General features: G+C 44.4%; 27 non-coding genes across 27 annotated transcripts in view; all 27 read left to right on the top strand.

The window, feature by feature from the left end:
- Positions 1-33, top strand: part of TRNAR-CCU (transfer RNA arginine (anticodon CCU)) — a 73-nt gene extending 40 nt beyond the window's left edge. Inside the window, exon 1 of the tRNA in view lies at positions 1-33. This exon is cut by the window's left edge and continues 40 nt beyond it. This is a non-coding gene — a tRNA (tRNA-Arg).
- A 440-nt stretch (positions 34-473) lies between these two features.
- On the top strand, positions 474-566 carry TRNAI-UAU (transfer RNA isoleucine (anticodon UAU)). The gene is given in 2 exon segments: positions 474-511; positions 531-566. It is a non-coding gene; the product is annotated as a tRNA-Ile (tRNA).
- Positions 567-1,184: 618 nt separating this feature from the next.
- TRNAI-UAU (transfer RNA isoleucine (anticodon UAU)) lies at positions 1,185-1,277 on the top strand. Its single transcript is given in 2 exon segments — positions 1,185-1,222; positions 1,242-1,277. It is a non-coding gene; the product is annotated as a tRNA-Ile (tRNA).
- A 120-nt stretch (positions 1,278-1,397) lies between these two features.
- TRNAR-CCU (transfer RNA arginine (anticodon CCU)) lies at positions 1,398-1,470 on the top strand. The gene has a single exon. It is a non-coding gene; the product is annotated as a tRNA-Arg (tRNA).
- Positions 1,471-2,629: 1,159 nt separating this feature from the next.
- On the top strand, positions 2,630-2,722 carry TRNAI-UAU (transfer RNA isoleucine (anticodon UAU)). Its single transcript is given in 2 exon segments — positions 2,630-2,667; positions 2,687-2,722. It is a non-coding gene; the product is annotated as a tRNA-Ile (tRNA).
- A 618-nt stretch (positions 2,723-3,340) lies between these two features.
- On the top strand, positions 3,341-3,433 carry TRNAI-UAU (transfer RNA isoleucine (anticodon UAU)). Its single transcript is given in 2 exon segments — positions 3,341-3,378; positions 3,398-3,433. It is a non-coding gene; the product is annotated as a tRNA-Ile (tRNA).
- A 120-nt stretch (positions 3,434-3,553) lies between these two features.
- TRNAR-CCU (transfer RNA arginine (anticodon CCU)) lies at positions 3,554-3,626 on the top strand. The gene has a single exon. It is a non-coding gene; the product is annotated as a tRNA-Arg (tRNA).
- Positions 3,627-5,710: 2,084 nt separating this feature from the next.
- TRNAR-CCU (transfer RNA arginine (anticodon CCU)) lies at positions 5,711-5,783 on the top strand. The gene has a single exon. It is a non-coding gene; the product is annotated as a tRNA-Arg (tRNA).
- A 440-nt stretch (positions 5,784-6,223) lies between these two features.
- TRNAI-UAU (transfer RNA isoleucine (anticodon UAU)) lies at positions 6,224-6,316 on the top strand. The gene is given in 2 exon segments: positions 6,224-6,261; positions 6,281-6,316. It is a non-coding gene; the product is annotated as a tRNA-Ile (tRNA).
- A 120-nt stretch (positions 6,317-6,436) lies between these two features.
- TRNAR-CCU (transfer RNA arginine (anticodon CCU)) lies at positions 6,437-6,509 on the top strand. Its single transcript has one exon. It is a non-coding gene; the product is annotated as a tRNA-Arg (tRNA).
- A 536-nt stretch (positions 6,510-7,045) lies between these two features.
- TRNAI-UAU (transfer RNA isoleucine (anticodon UAU)) lies at positions 7,046-7,138 on the top strand. The gene is given in 2 exon segments: positions 7,046-7,083; positions 7,103-7,138. It is a non-coding gene; the product is annotated as a tRNA-Ile (tRNA).
- A 120-nt stretch (positions 7,139-7,258) lies between these two features.
- Positions 7,259-7,331, top strand: TRNAR-CCU (transfer RNA arginine (anticodon CCU)). Its single transcript has one exon. It is a non-coding gene; the product is annotated as a tRNA-Arg (tRNA).
- Positions 7,332-7,818: 487 nt separating this feature from the next.
- TRNAI-UAU (transfer RNA isoleucine (anticodon UAU)) lies at positions 7,819-7,911 on the top strand. The gene is given in 2 exon segments: positions 7,819-7,856; positions 7,876-7,911. It is a non-coding gene; the product is annotated as a tRNA-Ile (tRNA).
- An 832-nt stretch (positions 7,912-8,743) lies between these two features.
- On the top strand, positions 8,744-8,816 carry TRNAR-CCU (transfer RNA arginine (anticodon CCU)). Its single transcript has one exon. It is a non-coding gene; the product is annotated as a tRNA-Arg (tRNA).
- Positions 8,817-9,256: 440 nt separating this feature from the next.
- Positions 9,257-9,349, top strand: TRNAI-UAU (transfer RNA isoleucine (anticodon UAU)). Its single transcript is given in 2 exon segments — positions 9,257-9,294; positions 9,314-9,349. It is a non-coding gene; the product is annotated as a tRNA-Ile (tRNA).
- A 627-nt stretch (positions 9,350-9,976) lies between these two features.
- On the top strand, positions 9,977-10,069 carry TRNAI-UAU (transfer RNA isoleucine (anticodon UAU)). The gene is given in 2 exon segments: positions 9,977-10,014; positions 10,034-10,069. It is a non-coding gene; the product is annotated as a tRNA-Ile (tRNA).
- Positions 10,070-10,696: 627 nt separating this feature from the next.
- Positions 10,697-10,789, top strand: TRNAI-UAU (transfer RNA isoleucine (anticodon UAU)). Its single transcript is given in 2 exon segments — positions 10,697-10,734; positions 10,754-10,789. It is a non-coding gene; the product is annotated as a tRNA-Ile (tRNA).
- Positions 10,790-11,629: 840 nt separating this feature from the next.
- Positions 11,630-11,702, top strand: TRNAR-CCU (transfer RNA arginine (anticodon CCU)). The gene has a single exon. It is a non-coding gene; the product is annotated as a tRNA-Arg (tRNA).
- A 440-nt stretch (positions 11,703-12,142) lies between these two features.
- Positions 12,143-12,235, top strand: TRNAI-UAU (transfer RNA isoleucine (anticodon UAU)). The gene is given in 2 exon segments: positions 12,143-12,180; positions 12,200-12,235. It is a non-coding gene; the product is annotated as a tRNA-Ile (tRNA).
- Positions 12,236-12,352: 117 nt separating this feature from the next.
- Positions 12,353-12,425, top strand: TRNAR-CCU (transfer RNA arginine (anticodon CCU)). Its single transcript has one exon. It is a non-coding gene; the product is annotated as a tRNA-Arg (tRNA).
- A 440-nt stretch (positions 12,426-12,865) lies between these two features.
- TRNAI-UAU (transfer RNA isoleucine (anticodon UAU)) lies at positions 12,866-12,958 on the top strand. Its single transcript is given in 2 exon segments — positions 12,866-12,903; positions 12,923-12,958. It is a non-coding gene; the product is annotated as a tRNA-Ile (tRNA).
- A 627-nt stretch (positions 12,959-13,585) lies between these two features.
- TRNAI-UAU (transfer RNA isoleucine (anticodon UAU)) lies at positions 13,586-13,678 on the top strand. The gene is given in 2 exon segments: positions 13,586-13,623; positions 13,643-13,678. It is a non-coding gene; the product is annotated as a tRNA-Ile (tRNA).
- A 120-nt stretch (positions 13,679-13,798) lies between these two features.
- On the top strand, positions 13,799-13,871 carry TRNAR-CCU (transfer RNA arginine (anticodon CCU)). The gene has a single exon. It is a non-coding gene; the product is annotated as a tRNA-Arg (tRNA).
- Positions 13,872-14,311: 440 nt separating this feature from the next.
- Positions 14,312-14,404, top strand: TRNAI-UAU (transfer RNA isoleucine (anticodon UAU)). Its single transcript is given in 2 exon segments — positions 14,312-14,349; positions 14,369-14,404. It is a non-coding gene; the product is annotated as a tRNA-Ile (tRNA).
- Positions 14,405-15,031: 627 nt separating this feature from the next.
- Positions 15,032-15,124, top strand: TRNAI-UAU (transfer RNA isoleucine (anticodon UAU)). Its single transcript is given in 2 exon segments — positions 15,032-15,069; positions 15,089-15,124. It is a non-coding gene; the product is annotated as a tRNA-Ile (tRNA).
- A 633-nt stretch (positions 15,125-15,757) lies between these two features.
- TRNAI-UAU (transfer RNA isoleucine (anticodon UAU)) lies at positions 15,758-15,850 on the top strand. The gene is given in 2 exon segments: positions 15,758-15,795; positions 15,815-15,850. It is a non-coding gene; the product is annotated as a tRNA-Ile (tRNA).
- A 627-nt stretch (positions 15,851-16,477) lies between these two features.
- TRNAI-UAU (transfer RNA isoleucine (anticodon UAU)) lies at positions 16,478-16,570 on the top strand. The gene is given in 2 exon segments: positions 16,478-16,515; positions 16,535-16,570. It is a non-coding gene; the product is annotated as a tRNA-Ile (tRNA).
- The last annotated feature ends 77 nt before the right edge of the window (positions 16,571-16,647 follow it).

Raw genomic sequence — 16,647 nt, 5'->3', positions numbered from 1 at the left:
CAGGGATTGTGGGTTCGAGCCCCATCTGGGGTGGTTGCCCACCTTTCATCAGTATACTGAGTTTTAGATCCAGACAGGCTTCTTTTCTGGATAAGGCGAAGATTGTGGGTTCGAGTCCCATGTGGGGTGGGTGCCCACCTTCCATCCAAAAGCATGTCGTGTTTTATTTCCAGACTGGCTTCTTTTCTGGATAACATTTGCCTCCTAAAGAGGTCTTGAAAAATCTCGCCCAATGGTAGTCTTTACAAAGACAATAGCTATGTCCAAAGAGAAGTGTTCCTGAGCAACATTACCTATTGTTAAGGTGGAGAGCATCTCATTTTCATTAAAAACACACCACTTTGCTTTACTCTTCACTTATGGCATAGCCCACTGCATTTTCAAGGACGGGGTTTAAACTGACATAGGACTAGGTTTTCAATTGAGCAACTTTTTCCAGGCAAAAGAAGACATGGATAAATGGTGCTGCAAGAGCTCCAGTGGCGCAATCGGTCAGCGCGCGGTACTTATATAGCAGTAACTGTTGAGCAATGCCGAGGTTGTGAGTTCAAGCCTCACCTGGAGCATTACTTTCTTGCCGTCATCTGTCTTTTATTACTGCATTACAAGCTGATAGTTCAATGCTTAATCGCAGTTGATTTCTTTAAAACAATCGAAAAGGAAAGCCACGCTTCTTCTGTGCATGTAGCCCCAGTGGCCTAATGGATAAGCCAGGGATTGTGGGTTCGAGTCCCATCTGGGGTGGTTGCCCACCTTTCATCAGTATACTGAGTTTTAGATCCAGACAGGCTTCTTTTCTGGATAAGGCGAAGATTGTGGGTTCGAGTCCCATGTGGGGTGGGTGCCCACCTTCCATCCAAAAGCATGTCGTGTTTTATTTCCAGACTGGCTTCTTTTCTGGATAACATTTGCCTCCTAAATAGGTCTTGAAAAATCTCGCCCAATGGTAGTCTTTACAAAGACAATAGCTATGTCCAAAGAGAAGTGTTCCTGAGCAACATTACCTATTGTTAAGGTGGAGAGCATCTCATTTTCATTAAAAACACACCACTTTGCTTTACTCTTCACTTATGGCATAGCCCACTGCATTTTCAAGGACGGGGTTTAAACTGACATAGGACTAGGTTTTCAATTGAGCAACTTTTTCCAGGCAAAAGAAGACATGGATAAATGGTGCTGCAAGAGCTCCAGTGGCGCAATCGGTCAGCGCGCGGTACTTATATAGCAGTAACTGTTGAGCAATGCCGAGGTTGTGAGTTCGAGCCTCACCTGGAGCATTACTTTCTTGCCGTCATCTGTCTTTTATTACTGCATTACAAGCTGATAGTTCAATGCTTAATCGCAGTTGATTTCTTTAAAACAATCGAAACGAAAGCCACGCTTCTTCTGTGCATGTAGCCCCAGTGGCCTAATGGATAAGGCACTGGCCTCCTAAGCCAGGGATTGTGGGTTCGAGTCCCATCTGGGGTGGTTGCCCACCTTTCATCAGTATACTGAGTTTTAGATCCAGACAGGCTTCTTTTCTGGATAAGGCGAAGATTGTGGGTTCGAGTCCCATGTGGGGTGGGTGCCCACCTTCCATCCAAAAGCATGTCGTGTTTTATTTCCAGACTGGCTTCTTTTCTGGATAACATTTGCCTCCTAAATAGGTCTTGAAAAATCTCGCCCAATGGTAGTCTTTACAAAGACAATAGCTATGTCCAAAGAGAAGTGTTCCTGAGCAACATTACCTATTGTTAAGGTGGAGAGCATCTCATTTTCATTAAAAACACACCACTTTGCTTTACTCTTCACTTATGGCATAGCCCACTGCATTTTCAAGGACGGGGTTTAAACTGACATAGGACTAGGTTTTCAATTGAGCAACTTTTTTCAGGCAAAAGAAGACATGGATAAATGGTGCTGCAAGAGCTCCAGTGGCGCAATCGGTCAGCGCGCGGTACTTATATAGCAGTAACTGTTGAGCAATGCCGAGGTTGTGAGTTCGAGCCTCACCTCGAGCATTACTTTCTTGCCGTCATCTGTCTTTTATTACTGCATTACAAGCTGATAGTTCAATGCTTAATCGCAGTTGATTTCTTTAAAACAATCGAAAAGAAAGCCACGCTTCTTCTGTGCATGTAGCTCCAGTGGCCTAATGGATAAGGCACTGGCCTCCTAAGCCAGGGATTCGAGTCCCATCTGGGGTGGTTGCCCACCTTTCATCAGTATACTGAGTTTTAGATCCAGACAGGCTTCTTTTCTGGATAAGGCGAAGATTGTGGGTTCGAGTCCCATGTGGGGTGGGTGCCCACCTTCCATCCAAAAGCATGTCGTGTTTTATTTCCAGACTGGCTTCTTTTCTGGATAACATTTGCCTCCTAAAGAGGTCTTGAAAAATCTCGCCCAATGGTAGTCTTTACAAAGACAATAGCTATGTCCAAAGAGAAGTGTTCCTGAGCAACATTACCTATTGTTAAGGTGGAGAGCATCTCATTTTCATTAAAAACACACCACTTTGCTTTACTCTTCACTTATGGCATAGCCCACTGCATTTTCAAGGACGGGGTTTAAACTGACATAGGACTAGGTTTTCAATTGAGCAACTTTTTCCAGGCAAAAGAAGACATGGATAAATGGTGCTGCAAGAGCTCCAGTGGCGCAATCGGTCAGCGCGCGGTACTTATATAGCAGTAACTGTTGAGCAATGCCGAGGTTGTGAGTTCAAGCCTCACCTGGAGCATTACTTTCTTGCCGTCATCTGTCTTTTATTACTGCATTACAAGCTGATAGTTCAATGCTTAATCGCAGTTGATTTCTTTAAAACAATCGAAAAGGAAAGCCACGCTTCTTCTGTGCATGTAGCCCCAGTGGCCTAATGGATAAGCCAGGGATTGTGGGTTCGAGTCCCATCTGGGGTGGTTGCCCACCTTTCATCAGTATACTGAGTTTTAGATCCAGACAGGCTTCTTTTCTGGATAAGGCGAAGATTGTGGGTTCGAGTCCCATGTGGGGTGGGTGCCCACCTTCCATCCAAAAGCATGTCGTGTTTTATTTCCAGACTGGCTTCTTTTCTGGATAACATTTGCCTCCTAAATAGGTCTTGAAAAATCTCGCCCAATGGTAGTCTTTACAAAGACAATAGCTATGTCCAAAGAGAAGTGTTCCTGAGCAACATTACCTATTGTTAAGGTGGAGAGCATCTCATTTTCATTAAAAACACACCACTTTGCTTTACTCTTCACTTATGGCATAGCCCACTGCATTTTCAAGGACGGGGTTTAAACTGACATAGGACTAGGTTTTCAATTGAGCAACTTTTTCCAGGCAAAAGAAGACATGGATAAATGGTGCTGCAAGAGCTCCAGTGGCGCAATCGGTCAGCGCGCGGTACTTATATAGCAGTAACTGTTGAGCAATGCCGAGGTTGTGAGTTCGAGCCTCACCTGGAGCATTACTTTCTTGCCGTCATCTGTCTTTTATTACTGCATTACAAGCTGATAGTTCAATGCTTAATCGCAGTTGATTTCTTTAAAACAATCGAAACGAAAGCCACGCTTCTTCTGTGCATGTAGCCCCAGTGGCATAATGGATAAGGCACTGGCCTCCTAAGCCAGGGATTGTGGGTTCGAGTCCCATCTGGGGTGGTTGCCCACCTTTCATCAGTATACTGAGTTTTAGATCCAGACAGGCTTCTTTTCTGGATAAGGCGAAGATTGTGGGTTCGAGTCCCATGTGGGGTGGGTGCCCACCTTCCATCCAAAAGCATGTCGTGTTTTATTTCCAGACTGGCTTCTTTTCTGGATAACATTTGCCTCCTAAATAGGTCTTGAAAAATCTCGCCCAATGGTAGTCTTTACAAAGACAATAGCTATGTCCAAAGAGAAGTGTTCCTGAGCAACATTACCTATTGTTAAGGTGGAGAGCATCTCATTTTCATTAAAAACACACCACTTTGCTTTACTCTTCACTTATGGCATAGCCCACTGCATTTTCAAGGACGGGGTTTAAACTGACATAGGACTAGGTTTTCAATTGAGCAACTTTTTTCAGGCAAAAGAAGACATGGATAAATGGTGCTGCAAAAGCTCCAGTGGCGCAATCGGTCAGCGCGCGGTACTTATATAGCAGTAACTGTTGAGCAATGCCGAGGTTGTGAGTTCGAGCCTCACCTCGAGCATTACTTTCTTGCCGTCATCTGTCTTTTATTACTGCATTACAAGCTGATAGTTCAATGCTTAATCGCAGTTGATTTCTTTAAAACAATCGAAAAGAAAGCCACGCTTCTTCTGTGCATGTAGCTCCAGTGGCCTAATGGATAAGGCACTGGCCTCCTAAGCCAGGGATTCGAGTCCCATCTGGGGTGGTTGCCCACCTTTCATCAGTATACTGAGTTTTAGATCCAGACAGGCTTCTTTTCTGGATAAGGCGAAGATTGTGGGTTCGGGTCCCATGTGGGGTGGGTGCCCACCTTTCATCCAAAAGCATGTCGTGTTTTATTTCCAGACTGGCTTCTTTTCTGGATAACATTTTCCTCTTAAATAGGTCTTGAAAAATCTCGCCCAATGGTAGTCTTTACAAAGACAATAGCTATGTCCAAAGAGAAGTGTTCCTGAGCAACATTACCTATTGTTAAGGTGGAGAGCATCTCATTTTCATTAAAAACACACCACTTTGCTTTACTCTTCACTTATGGCATAGCCCACTGCATTTTCAAGGACGGGGTTTAAACTGACATAGGACTAGGTTTTCAATTGAGCAACTTTTTCCAGGCAAAAGAAGACATGGATAAATGGTGCTGCAAGAGCTCCAGTGGTGCAATCGGTCAGCACGCGGTACTTATATAGCAGTAACTGTTGAGCAATGCCGAGGTTGTGAGTTCGAGCCTCCCCTGGAATATTACTTTCTTGCCGTCATCTGTCTTTTATTACTGCATTACAAGCTGATAGTTCAATGCCTAATCGCAGTTGATTTCTTTAAAACAATCGAAAAGAAAGCCATGCTTCTTCTGTGCATGTAGCCCCAGTGGCCTAATGGATAAGGCACTGGCCTCCTAAGCCAGGGATTCGAGTCCCATCTGGGGTGGTTGCCCACCTTTCATCAGAATACTGAGTTTTAGATCCAGACAGGCTTCTTTTCTGGATAAGGCGAAGATTGTGGGTCCGAGTCCCATGTGGGGTGGGTTCCATCCAAAAGCATGTCGTGTTTTATTTCCAGACTGGCTTCTTTTCTGGATAACATTTGCCTCCTAAATACGTCATGAAAAATCTCGCCCAATGGTAGTCTTTACAAAGACAATAGCTATGTCCAAAGAGAAGTGTTCCTGAGCAACATTACCTATTGTTAAGGTGGAGAGCATCTCATTTTCATTAAAAACACACCACTTTGCTTTACTCTTCACTTATGGCGTAGCCCACTGCATTTTCAAGGACGGGGTTTAAACTGACATAGGACTAGGTTTTCAATTGAGCAACTTTTTCCAGGCAAAAGAAGACATGGTTAAATGGTGCTGCAAGAGCTCCAGTGGCGCAATCGGTCAGCTCGCGGTACTTATATAGCAGTAACTGTTGAGCAATGCCGAGGTTGTGAGTTCGAGCCTCACCTCGAGCATTACTTTCTTGCCGTCATCTGTCTTTTATTACTGCATTACAAGCTGATAGTTCAATGCTTAATCGCAGTTGATTTCTTTAAAACAATCGAAAAGGAAAGCCACGCTTCTTCTGTGCATATAGCCCCAGTGGCCTAATGGATAAGGCACTGGCCTCCTAAGCCAGGGATTGTGGGTTCGAGTCCCATCTGGGGTGGTTGCCCACTTTTCATCAGTATACTGAGTTTTAGATCCAGACAGGCTTCTTTTCTGGATAAGGCGAAGATTGTGGGTTCGAGTCCCATGTGGGGTGGGTGCCCACCTTCCATCCAAAAGCATGTCGTGTTTTATTTCCAGACTGGCTTCTTTTCTGGATAACATTTGCCTCCTAAATAGGTCTTGAAAAATCTCGCCCAATGGTAGTCTTTACAAAGACAATAGCTATGTCCAAAGAGAAGTGTTCCTGAGCAACATTACCTATTGTTAAGGTGGAGAGCATCTCATTTTCATTAAAAACACACCACTTTGCTTTACTCTTCACTTATGGCATAGCCCACTGCATTTTCAAGGACGGGGTTTAAACTGACATAGGACTAGGTTTTCAATTGAGCAACTTTTTCCAGGCAAAAGAAGACATGGATAAATGGTGCTGCAAGAGCTCCAGTGGCGCAATCGGTCAGCGCGCGGTACTTATATAGCAGTAACTGTTGAGCAATGCCGAGGTTGTGAGTTCGAGCCTCACCTGGAGCATTACTTTCTTGCCGTCATCTGTCTTTTATTACTGCATTACAAGCTGATAGTTCAATGCTTAATCGCAGTTGAGTTCTTTAAAACAATCGAAAAGAAAGCCACGCTTCTTCTGTGCATGTAGCCCCAGTGGCCTAATGGATAAGGCACTGGCCTCCTAAGCCAGGGATTGTGGGTTCGAGTCCCATCTGGGGTGGTTGCCCACCTTTCATCAGTATACTGAGTTTTAGATCCCGACAGGCTTCTTTTCTGGATAAGGCGAAGATTGTGGGTTCGAGTCCCATGTGGGGTGGTTGCCCACCTTTCATCAGTATACTGAGTTTTAGATCCAGACAGGCTTCTTTTCTGGATAAGGCGAAGATTGTGGGTTCGAGTCCCATGTGGGGTGGGTTCCCACCTTCCATCCAAAAGCATGTCGTGTTTTATTTCCAGACTGGCTTCTTTTCTGGATAACATTTGCCTCCTAAAGAGGTCTTGAAAAATCTCGCCCAATGGTAGTCTTTACAAAGACAATAGCTATGTCCAAAGAGAAGTGTTCCTGAGCAACATTACCTATTGTTAAGGTGGAGAGCATCTCATTTTCATTAAAAACACACCACTTTGCTTTACTCTTCACTTATGGCATAGCCCACTGCATTTTCAAGGACGGGGTTTAAACTGACATAGGACTAGGTTTTCAATTGAGCAACTTTTTCCAGGCAAAAGAAGACATGGATAAATGGTGCTGCAAGAGCTCCAGTGGCGCAATCGGTCAGCGCGCGGTACTTATATAGCAGTAACTGTTGAGCAATGCCGAGGTTGTGAGTTCGAGCCTCACCTGGAGCATTACTTTCTTGCCGTCATCTGTCTTTTATTACTGCATTACAAGCTGATAGTTCAATGCTTAATCGCAGTTGAGTTCTTTAAAACAATCGAAAAGAAAGCCACGCTTCTTCTGTGCATGTAGCCCCAGTGGCCTAATGGATAAGGCACTGGCCTCCTAAGCCAGGGATTGTGGGTTCGAGTCCCATCTGGGGTGGTTGCCCACTTTTCATCAGTATACTGAGTTTTAGATCCAGACAGGCTTCTTTTCTGGATAAGGCGAAGATTGTGGGTTCGAGTCCCAAGTGGGGTGGGTGCCCACCTTCCATCCAAAAGCATGTCGTGTTTTATTTCCAGACTGGCTTCTTTTCTGGATAACATTTGCCTCCTAAATAGGTCTTGAAAAATCTCGCCCAATGGTAGTATTTACAAAGACAATAGCTATGTCCAAAGACATAGCCCAATGGTAGTCTTTACAAAGACAATAGCTATGTCCAAAGAGAAGTGTTCCTGAGCAACATTACCTATTGTTAAGGTGGAGAGCATCTCATTTTCATTAAAAACACACCACTTTGCTTTACTCTTCACTTATGGCATAGCCCACTGCATTTTCAAGGACGGGGTTTAAACTGACATAGGACTAGGTTTTCAATTGAGCAACTTTTTCCAGGCAAAAGAAGACATGGATAAATGGTGCTGCAAGAGCTCCAGTGGTGCAATCGGTCAGCGCGCGGTACTTATATAGCAGTAACTGTTGAGCAATGCCGAGGTTGTGAGTTCGAGCCTCACCTGGAGCATTACTTTCTTGCCGTCATCTGTCTTTTATTACTGCATTACAAGCTGATAGTTCAATGCCTAATCGCAGTTGATTTCTTTAAAACAATCGAAAAGAAAGCCACGCTTCTTCTGTGCATGTAGCCCCAGTGGCCTAATGGATAAGGCACTGGCCTCCTAAGCCAGGGATTCGAGTCCCATCTGGGGTGGTTGCCCACCTTTCATCAGAATACTGAGTTTTAGATCCAGACAGGCTTCTTTTCTGGATAAGGCGAAGATTGTGGGTCCGAGTCCCATGTGGGGTGGGTTCCATCCAAAAGCATGTCGTGTTTTATTTCCAGACTGGCTTCTTTTCTGGATAACATTTGCCTCCTAAATACGTCATGAAAAATCTCGCCCAATGGTAGTCTTTACAAAGACAATAGCTATGTCCAAAGAGAAGTGTTCCTGAGCAACATTACCTATTGTTAAGGTGGAGAGCATCTCATTTTCATTAAAAACACACCACTTTGCTTTACTCTTCACTTATGGCGTAGCCCACTGCATTTTCAAGGACGGGGTTTAAACTGACATAGGACTAGGTTTTCAATTGAGCAACTTTTTCCAGGCAAAAGAAGACATGGTTAAATGGTGCTGCAAGAGCTCCAGTGGCGCAATCGGTCAGCTCGCGGTACTTATATAGCAGTAACTGTTGAGCAATGCCGAGGTTGTGAGTTCGAGCCTCACCTCAAGCATTACTTTCTTGCCGTCATCTGTCTTTTATTACTGCATTACAAGCTGATAGTTCAATGCTTAATCGCAGTTGATTTCTTTAAAACAATCGAAAAGGAAAGCCACGCTTCTTCTGTGCATATAGCCCCAGTGGCCTAATGGATAAGGCACTGGCCTCCTAAGCCAGGGATTGTGGGTTCGAGTCCCATCTGGGGTGGTTGCCCACTTTTCATCAGTATACTGAGTTTTAGATCCAGACAGGCTTCTTTTCTGGATAAGGCGAAGATTGTGGGTTCGAGTCCCATGTGGGGTGGGTGCCCACCTTCCATCCAAAAGCATGTCGTGTTTTATTTCCAGACTGGCTTCTTTTCTGGATAACATTTGCCTCCTAAAGAGGTCTTGAAAAATCTCGCCCAATGGTAGTCTTTACAAAGACAATAGCTATGTCCAAAGAGAAGTGTTCCTGAGCAACATTACCTATTGTTAAGGTGGAGAGCATCTCATTTTCATTAAAAACACACCACTTTGCTTTACTCTTCACTTATGGCATAGCCCACTGCATTTTCAAGGACGGGGTTTAAACTGACATAGGACTAGGTTTTCAATTGAGCAACTTTTTCCAGGCAAAAGAAGACATGGATAAATGGTGCTGCAAGAGCTCCAGTGGCGCAATCGGTCAGCGCGCGGTACTTATATAGCAGTAACTGTTGAGCAATGCCGAGGTTGTGAGTTCGAGCCTCACCTGGAGCATTACTTTCTTGCTGTCATCTGTCTTTTATTACTGCATTACAAGCTGATAGTTCAATGCTTAATCGCAGTTGAGTTCTTTAAAACAATCGAAAAGAAAGCCACGCTTCTTCTGTGCATGTAGCCCCAGTGGCCTAATGGAGAAGGCACTGGCCTCCTAAGATTGTAGGTTCGAGTCCCATCTGGGGTGGTTGCCCACCTTTCATCAGTATACTGAGTTTTAGATCCAGACAGGCTTCTTTTCTGGATAAGGCGAAGATTGTGGGTTCGAGTCCCATGTGGGGTGGGTGCCCACCTTCCATCCAAAAGCATGTCGTGTTTTATTTCCAGACTGGCTTCTTTTCTGGATAACATTTGCCTCCTAAGTAGGTCTTGAAAAATCTCGCCCAATGGTAGTCTTTACAAAGACAATAGCTATGTCCAAAGAGAAGTGTTCCTGAGCAACATTACCTATTGTTAAGGTGGAGAGCATCTCATTTTCATTAAAAACACACCACTTTGCTTTACTCTTCACTTATGGCATAGCCCACTGCATTTTCAAGGACGGGGTTTAAACTGACATAGGACTAGGTTTTCAATTGAGCAACTTTTTCCAGGCAAAAGAAGACATGGATAAATGGTGCTGCAAGAGCTCCAGTGGCGCAATCGGTCAGCGCGCGGTACTTATATAGCAGTAACTGTTGAGCAATGCCGAGGTTGTGAGTTCGAGCCTCACCTGGAGCATTACTTTCTTGCTGTCATCTGTCTTTTATTACTGCATTACAAGCTGATAGTTCAATGCTTAATCGCAGTTGAGTTCTTTAAAACAATCGAAAAGAAAGCCACGCTTCTTCTGTGCATGTAGCCCCAGTGGCCTAATGGAGAAGGCACTGGCCTCCTAAGATTGTAGGTTCGAGTCCCATCTGGGGTGGTTGCCCACCTTTCATCAGTATACTGAGTTTTAGATCCAGACAGGCTTCTTTTCTGGATAAGGCGAAGATTGTGGGTTCGAGTCCCATGTGGGGTGGGTGCCCACCTTCCATCCAAAAGCATGTCGTGTTTTATTTCCAGACTGGCTTCTTTTCTGGATAACATTTGCCTCCTAAGTAGGTCTTGAAAAATCTCGCCCAATGGTAGTCTTTACAAAGACAATAGCTATGTCCAAAGAGAAGTGTTCCTGAGCAACATTACCTATTGTTAAGGTGGAGAGCATCTCATTTTCATTAAAAACACACCACTTTGCTTTACTCTTCACTTATGGCATAGCCCACTGCATTTTCAAGGACGGGGTTTAAACTGACATAGGACTAGGTTTTCAATTGAGCAACTTTTTCCAGGCAAAAGAAGACATGGATAAATGGTGCTGCAAGAGCTCCAGTGGCGCAATCGGTCAGCGCGCGGTACTTATATAGCAGTAACTGTTGAGCAATGCCGAGGTTGTGAGTTCGAGCCTCACCTGGAGCATTACTTTCTTGCCGTCATCTGTCTTTTATTACTGCATTACAAGCTGATAGTTCAATGCTTAATCGCAGTTGAGTTCTTTAAAACAATCGAAAAGAAAGCCACGCTTCTTCTGTGCATGTAGCCCCAGTGGCCTAATGGAGAAGGCACTGGCCTCCTAAGATTGTAGGTTCGAGTCCCATCTGGGGTGGTTGCCCACCTTTCATCAGTATACTGAGTTTTAGATCCAGACAGGCTTCTTTTCTGGATAAGGCGAAGATTGTGGGTTCGAGTCCCATGTGGGGTGGGTGCCCACCTTCCATCCAAAAGCATGTCGTGTTTTATTTCCAGACTGGCTTCTTTTCTGGATAACATTTGCCTCCTAAAGAGGTCTTGAAAAATCTCGCCCAATGGTAGTCTTTACAAAGACAATAGCTATGTCCAAAGAGAAGTGTTCCTGAGCAACATTACCTATTGTTAAGGTGGAGAGCATCTCATTTTCATTAAAAACACACCACTTTGCTTTACTCTTCACTTATGGCATAGCCCACTGCATTTTCAAGGACGGGGTTTAAACTGACATAGGACTAGGTTTTCAATTGAGCAACTTTTTCCAGGCAAAAGAAGACATGGATAAATGGTGCTGCAAGAGCTCCAGTGGTGCAATCAGTCAGCGCGCGGTACTTATATAGCAGTAACTGTTGAGCAATGCCGAGGTTGTGAGTTCGAGCCTCACCTGGAGCATTACTTTCTTGCCGTCATCTGTCTTTTATTACTGCATTACAAGCTGATAGTTCAATGCTTAATCGCAGTTGAGTTCTTTAAAACAATCGAAAAGAAAGCCACGCTTCTTCTGTGCATGTAGCCCCAGTGGCCTAATGGATAAGGCACTGGCCTCCTAAGCCAGGGATTGTAGGTTCGAGTCCCATCTGGGGTGGTTGCCCACCTTTCATCAGTATACTGAGTTTTAGATCCAGACAGGCTTCTTTTCTGGATAAGGCGAAGATTGTGGGTTCGAGTCCCATGTGGGGTGGGTGCTCACCTTCCATCCAAAAGCATGTCGTGTTTTATTTCCAGACTGGCTTCTTTTCTGGATAACATTTGCCTCCTAAATAGGTCTTGAAAAATCTCGCCCAATGGTAGTCTTTACAAAGACAATAGCTATGTCCAAAGAGAAGTGTTCCTGAGCAACATTACCTATTGTTAAGGTGGAGAGCATCTCATTTTCATTAAAAACACACCACTTTGCTTTACTCTTCACTTATGGCATAGCCCACTGCATTTTCAAGGACGGGGTTTAAACTGACATAGGACTAGGTTTTCAATTGAGCAACTTTTTCCAGGCAAAAGAAGACATGGATAAATGGTGCTGCAAGAGCTCCAGTGGCGCAATCGGTCAGCGCGCGGTACTTATATAGCAGTAACTGTTGAGCAATGCCGAGGTTGTGAGTTCGAGCCTCACCTGGAGCATTACTTTCTTGCCGTCATCTGTCTTTTATTACTGCATTACAAGCTGATAGTTCAATGCTTAATCGCAGTTGAGTTCTTTAAAACAATCGAAAAGAAAGCCACGCTTCTGTGCATGTAGCCCCAGTGGCCTAATGGATAAGGCACTGGCCTCCTAAGCCAGGGATTGTAGGTTCGAGTCCCATCTGGGGTGGTTGCCCACCTTTCATCAGTATACTGAGTTTTAGATCCAGACAGGCTTCTTTTCTGGATAAGGCGAAGATTGTGGGTTCGAGTCCCATGTGGGGTGGGTGGCCACCTTCCATCCAAAAGCATGTCGTGCTTTATTTCCAGACTGGCTTCTTTTCTGGATAACATTTGCCTCCTAAATAGGTCTTGAAAAATCTCGCCCAATGGTAGTCTTTACAAAGACAATAGCTATGTCCAAAGAGAAGTGTTCCTGAGCAACATTACCTATTGTTAAGGTGGAGAGCATCTCATTTTCATTAAAAACACACCACTTTGCTTTACTCTTCACTTATGGCATAGCCCACTGCATTTTCAAGGACGGGGTTTAAACTGACATAGGACTAGGTTTTCAATTGAGCAACTTTTTCCAGGCAAAAGAAGACATGGATAAATGGTGCTGCAAGAGCTCCAGTGGCGCAATCGGTCAGCGCGCGGTACTTATATAGCAGTAACTGTTGAGCAATGCCGAGGTTGTGAGTTCGAGCCTCACCTGGAGCATTACTTTCTTGCCGTCATCTGTCTTTTATTACTGCATTACAAGCTGATAGTTCAATGCTTAATCGCAGTTGAGTTCTTTAAAACAATCGAAAAGAAAGCCACGCTTCTTCTGTGCATGTAGCCCCAGTGGCCTAATGGAGAAGGCACTGGCCTCCAAAGATTGTAGGTTCAAGTCCCATCTGGGGTGGTTGCCCACCTTTCATCAGTATACTGAGTTTTAGATCCAGACAGGCTTCTTTTCTGGATAAGGCGAAGATTGTGGGTTCGAGTCCCATGTGGGGTGGGTGCCCACCTTCCATCCAAAAGCATGTCGTGTTTTATTTCCAGACTGGCTTCTTTTCTGGTTAACATTTGCCTCCTAAATAGGTCTTGAAAAATCTCGCCCAATGGTAGTCTTTACAAAGACAATAGCTATGTCCAAAGAGAAGTGTTCCTGAGCAACATTACCTATTGTTAAGGTGGAGAGCATCTCATTTTCATTAAAAACACACCACTTTGCTTTACTCTTCACTTATGGCATAGCCCACTGCATTTTCAAGGACGGGGTTTAAACTGACATAGGACTAGGTTTTCAATTGAGCAACTTTTTCCAGGCAAAAGAAGACATGGATAAATGGTGCTGCAAGAGCTCCAGTGGCGCAATCGGTCAGCGCGCGGTACTTATATAGCAGTAACTGTTGAGCAATGCCGAGGTTGTGAGTTCGAGCCTCACCTGGAGCATTACTTTCTTGCCGTCATCTGTCTTTTATTACTGCATTACAAGCTGATAGTTCAATGCTTAATCGCAGTTGAGTTCTTTAAAACAATCGAAAAGAAAGCCACGCTTCTTCTGTGCATGTAGCCCCAGTGGCCTAATGGATAAGGCACTGGCCTCCTAAGCCAGGGATTGTAGGTTCGAGTCCCATCTGGGGTGGTTGCCCACCTTTCATCAGTATACTGAGTTTTAGATCCAGACAGGCTTCTTTTCTGGATAAGGCGAAGATTGTGGGTTCGAGTCCCATGTGGGGTGGGTGCCCACCTTCCATCCAAAAGCATGTCGTGTTTTATTTCCAGACTGGCTTCTTTTCTGGTTAACATTTGCCTCCTAAATAGGTCTTGAAAAATCTCGCCCAATGGTAGTCTTTACAAAGACAATAGCTATGTCCAAAGAGAAGTGTTCCTGAGCAACATTACCTATTGTTAAGGTGGAGAGCATCTCATTTTCATTAAAAACACACCACTTTGCTTTACTCTTCACTTATGGCATAGCCCACTGCATTTTCAAGGACGGGGTTTAAACTGACATAGGACTAGGTTTTCAATTGAGCAACTTTTTCCAGGCAAAAGAAGACATGGATAAATGGTGCTGCAAGAGCTCCAGTGGCGCAATCGGTCAGCGCGCGGTACTTATATAGCAGTAACTGTTGAGCAATGCCGAGGTTGTGAGTTCGAGCCTCACCTGGAGCATTACTTTCTTGCCGTCATCTGTCTTTTATTACTGCATTACAAGCTGATAGTTCAATGCTTAATCGCAGTTGAGTTCTTTAAAACAATCGAAAAGAAAGCCACGCTTCTTCTGTGCATGTAGCCCCAGTGGCCTAATGGAGAAGGCACTGGCCTCCTAAGATTGTAGGTTCGAGTCCCATCTGGGGTGGTTGCCCACCTTTCATCAGTATACTGAGTTTTAGATCCAGACAGGCTTCTTTTCTGGATAAGGCGAAGATTGTGGGTTCGAGTCCCATGTGGGGTGGGTGCCCACCTTCCATCCAAAAGCATGTCGTGTTTTATTTCCAGACTGGCTTCTTTTCTGGATAACATTTGCCTCCTAAATAGGTCTTGAAAAATCTCGCCCAATGGTAGTCTTTACAAAGACAATAGCTATGTCCAAAGAGAAGTGTTCCTGAGCAACATTACCTATTGTTAAGGTGGAGAGCATCTCATTTTCATTAAAAACACACCACTTTGCTTTACTCTTCACTTATGGCATAGCCCACTGCATTTTCAAGGACGGGGTTTAAACTGACATAGGACTAGGTTTTCAATTGAGCAACTTTTTCCAGGCAAAAGAAGACATGGATAAATGATGCTGCAAGAGCTCCAGTGGCGCAATCGGTCAGCGCGCGGTACTTATATAGCAGTAACTGTTGAGCAATGCCGAGGTTGTGAGTTCAAGCCTCACCTGAAGCATTACTTTCTTGCCGTCATCTGTCTTTTATTACTGCATTACAAGCTGATAGTTCAATGCTTAATCGCAGTTGAGTTCTTTAAAACAATTGAAAAGAAAGCCACGCTTCTTCTGTGCATGTAGCCCCAGTGGCCTAATGGATAAGGCACTGGCCTCCTAAGCCAGGGATTGTAGGTTCGAGTCCCATCTGGAGTGGTTGCCCACCTTTCATCAGTATACTGAGTTTTAGATCCAGACAGGCTTCTTTTCTGGATAAGGCGAAGATTGTGGGTTCGAGTCCCATGTGGGGTGGGTGCCCACCTTCCATCCAAAAGCATGTCGTGTTTTATTTCCAGACTGGCTTCTTTTCTGGATAACATTTGCCTCCTAAATAGGTCTTGAAAAATCTCGCCCAATGGTAGTCTTTACAAAGACAATAGCTATGTCCAAAGAGAAGTGTTCCTGAGCAACATTACCTATTGTTAAGGTGGAGAGCATCTCATTTTCATTAAAAACACACCACTTTGCTTTACTCTTCACTTATGGCATAGCCCACTGCATTTTCAAGGACGGGGTTTAAACTGACATAGGACTAGGTTTTCAATTGAGCAACTTTTTCCAGGCAAAAGAAGACATGGATAAATGGTGCTGCAAGAGCTCCAGTGGCGCAATCGGTCAGCGCGCGGTACTTATGTAGCAGTTACTGTTGAGCAATGCCGAGGTTGTGAGTTCGAGCCTCACCTGGAGCATTACTTTCTTGCCGTCATCTGTCTTTTATTACTGCATTACAAGCTGATAGTTCAATGCTTAATCGCAGTTGAGTTCTTTAAAACAATCGAAAAGAAAGCCACGCTTCTTCTGTGCATGTAGCCCCAGTGGCCTAATGGAGAAGGCACTGGCCTCCTAAGATTGTAGGTTCGAGTCCCATCTGGGGTGGTTGCCCACCTTTCATCAGTATACTGAGTTTTAGATCCAGACAGGCTTCTTTTCTGGATAAGGCGAAGATTGTGGGTTCGAGTCCCATGTGGGGTGGGTGCCCACCTTCCATCCAAAAGCATGTCGTGTTTTATTTCCAGACTGGCTTCTTTTCTGGTTAACATTTGCCTCCTAAATAGGTCTTGAAAAATCTCGCCCAATGGTAGTCTTTACAAAGACAATAGCTATGTCCAAAGAGAAGTGTTCCTGAGCAACATTACCTATTGTTAAGGTGGAGAGCATCTCATTTTCATTAAAAACACACCACTTTGCTTTACTCTTCACTTATGGCATAGCCCACTGCATTTTCAAGGACGGGGTTTAAACTGACATAGGACTAGGTTTTCAATTGAGCAACTTTTTCCAGGCAAAAGAAGACATGGATAAATGGTGCTGCAAGAGCTCCAGTGGCGCAATCGGTCAGCGCGCGGTACTTATATAGCAGTAACTGTTGAGCAATGCCGAGGTTGTGAGTTCGAGCCTCACCTGGAGCATTACTTTCTTGCCGTCATCTGTCTTTTATTACTGCATTACAAGCTGATAGTTCAATGCTTAATCGCAGTTGAGTTCT

The sequence above is a fragment of the Eleutherodactylus coqui genome, chromosome 2, assembly GCF_035609145.1.
Source record: "Eleutherodactylus coqui strain aEleCoq1 chromosome 2, aEleCoq1.hap1, whole genome shotgun sequence".
NCBI lineage: Eukaryota > Metazoa > Chordata > Amphibia > Anura > Eleutherodactylidae > Eleutherodactylus > Eleutherodactylus coqui.
This window is presented reverse-complemented; position numbering and strand designations above follow the sequence as displayed.